The sequence below is a fragment of the Littorina saxatilis genome, linkage group LG8 (assembly GCF_037325665.1).
Source record: "Littorina saxatilis isolate snail1 linkage group LG8, US_GU_Lsax_2.0, whole genome shotgun sequence".
Lineage (NCBI taxonomy): Eukaryota > Metazoa > Mollusca > Gastropoda > Littorinimorpha > Littorinidae > Littorina > Littorina saxatilis.
This window is the reverse complement of record NC_090252.1, coordinates 23,215,582-23,218,081: the sequence shown is the minus strand read 5'-3', so window position 1 is coordinate 23,218,081 and position 2,500 is coordinate 23,215,582.

The following is a 2,500-nucleotide window of genomic DNA, read 5'->3' as shown; positions in this document are numbered from 1 at the left end:
AAATATATAAAAATTATTATCAAAATTAAATTGTCCAAATCAATTTAAAAACACTTTCATCTTATTCCTTGTCGGTTCCTGATTCCAAAAACATATAGATATGATATGTTTGGATTAAAAACACGCTCAGAAAGTTAAAACAAAGAGAGGTACAGAAAAGCGTGCTATCTTTCTTAGCGCAACTACTACCCCGCTCTTCTTGTCAATTTCACTGCCTTTGCCATGAGCGGTGGACTGACGATGCTACGAGTATACGGTCTTGCTGAAAAATGGCATTGCGTTTAGTTTCATTCTGTGAGTTCGACAGCTACTTGACTAAATATTGTATTTTCGCCTTACGCGACTTGTTTATGATTACTATTACCATTATCAGTATATAAGAGGGACCACGGTTATACCGAAACTGCAATTTAAACAAAATTAATGTTGAAGAAATCAAAAATACATCGAACACATTTCACGCTTTGATTTAACTTATGTTTCCAGCTCGAAGGCCTGTCTTGAAGCAGAAACGCTTTTGGTGTTCTAGTCGCTTCACACTTTAAGTCAAGTGTCATTCAGTCCGTCTCTCACAATATCACACCTATCCGCGAAAATAGGCAATAGGCCATGATGGGCCATATGTCAGGGAACAGAAGTAGCTCGCTGACTGTCTGATTTTTTTCCCGAGATTTTATTACCTCTCTGGGCCATAAGATGTGGACTACCTTGGGATGGGACAATAAAGTAATGAGAGAGAAAAATCTAATATATTCCTTGACTTTGGGGTAGCGCGACTCTGTTGCAGCTAACTTTCATGTGGGAGAAATAGGCCCTGTCGGAGAACAGAAGTAGCTCGCTGAGTGTCTGATTTTTTCCGAGCTTTTATTACCTCTCTGGGCCATACGATGTGGACTACCTTGTGGTTTGTTTGTTGTTTGTTACGTGTAAGGATTACCCACATGACAAGCAAACAATACATAATTCGTTTGATCTTATCGAGGTTATCGTTCCGAATAAGTTGTTGTATATACTGTAAACATTCCACTTTTAAACACATTTTTAAAACACCTGTTGTGAACACTGAATGAATTACTCTTTTACAAAAATAACACATGAATAACACACACTAAATAATGTTTACCATTTGTGCTACTTTTACCAGTTGAATTAAACAAACTTCACCAACAAAGTATTGCGACAAATTACGCACCCGAATTAAGGCATTAATTCCCATGTCATTTTGTTCAATTTGTCTATGCTACTACCCGTAGTACATGTAGTATGTAGTCAAAATAGTCGGAAAGTTTCAAAGCAAACTAACAAGTCCTTGCTGACATACAGCGCTTTTTCGCATAATGCCCCTCGTAATTAACGCAAATTAACGCAAAAATCTCCCGTTTTTGACCGCACATACGATCGACACCTGCATCAGAAGGAATAGCATAGAACACAAAATATGCGAGCGTGTGAATCCGTGATTTGTAAAAATGTAAAACAATCGCCCCGCGATTTACAAATCACGTAAATGCGCCGGATATTTTCTTGTCATCTCCAAAGTCAAGGGATCTATTAAATCTTTTCAATAAGGATTCAGAAAGGCCATATACATTCCGCTCCGCGCATATCTATTAAAATCCTTCGGCAACAAATTATTGCGACAAATTACGCACCCAAATTAAGGCATTAATTCCTATGTCATTTCGTTCAATTTGTCTATGTACTACCCGTAGTAGCTTACATGTAGTATGTAGGCAAAATATTCGGAAAGTTTCAAAGCAAACTAACAAGTCCTTGCTGACATACAGCGCTTTTTGGCATAATGCCCTTAGTAATTGACGCAAAAACTCCTGTTTTTGATCGTAAATGCGATCGACACCTGCATCAGAAGGAATCCCGTCGCGATATAACCTTCGTGGTTGAAAACGACGTTAAACACCAAATAAAGAAAGAATCAGAAGGAATAGCATAGAAGACGTAATATGCGAGCGTGTTAACCCGTGATTCGTAAAAATGTAAAACAATCGCCCCGCGGTTTACAAATCACGTAAATACGCCCGATATTTTCTTGTCATCTCCAAATTAAGTCAAGGGATCTATCAAATGTTTTGATTCTTATTTCATTACTTTTTTGTCCCATCGCTGGGATATTCGGGTCAATTCCCCCCAATGGAAGGCTAGCAGGAACAAAGTCGCGCTTCCTCCAAATCAGGGGATCTATCAGATGTTTTTATATTTAGTCAAGTTTTGACTAAATATTTTAACATCGAGGGGGAATCGAAACGAGGGTCGTGGTGTATGTGCGTGCGTGCGTGTGTGTGTGTGTGTGTGTGTGTGTGTGTGTGTGTGTGTGTAGAGCGATTCAGACTAAACTACTGGACCGATCTTTATGAAATTTGACATGAGAGTTCCTGGGTATGAAATCCCCGAACGTTTTTTTCATTTTTTTGATAAATGTCTTTGATGACGTCATATCCGGCTTTTCGTGAAAGTTGAGGCGGCACTGTCACGCCCTCATTTT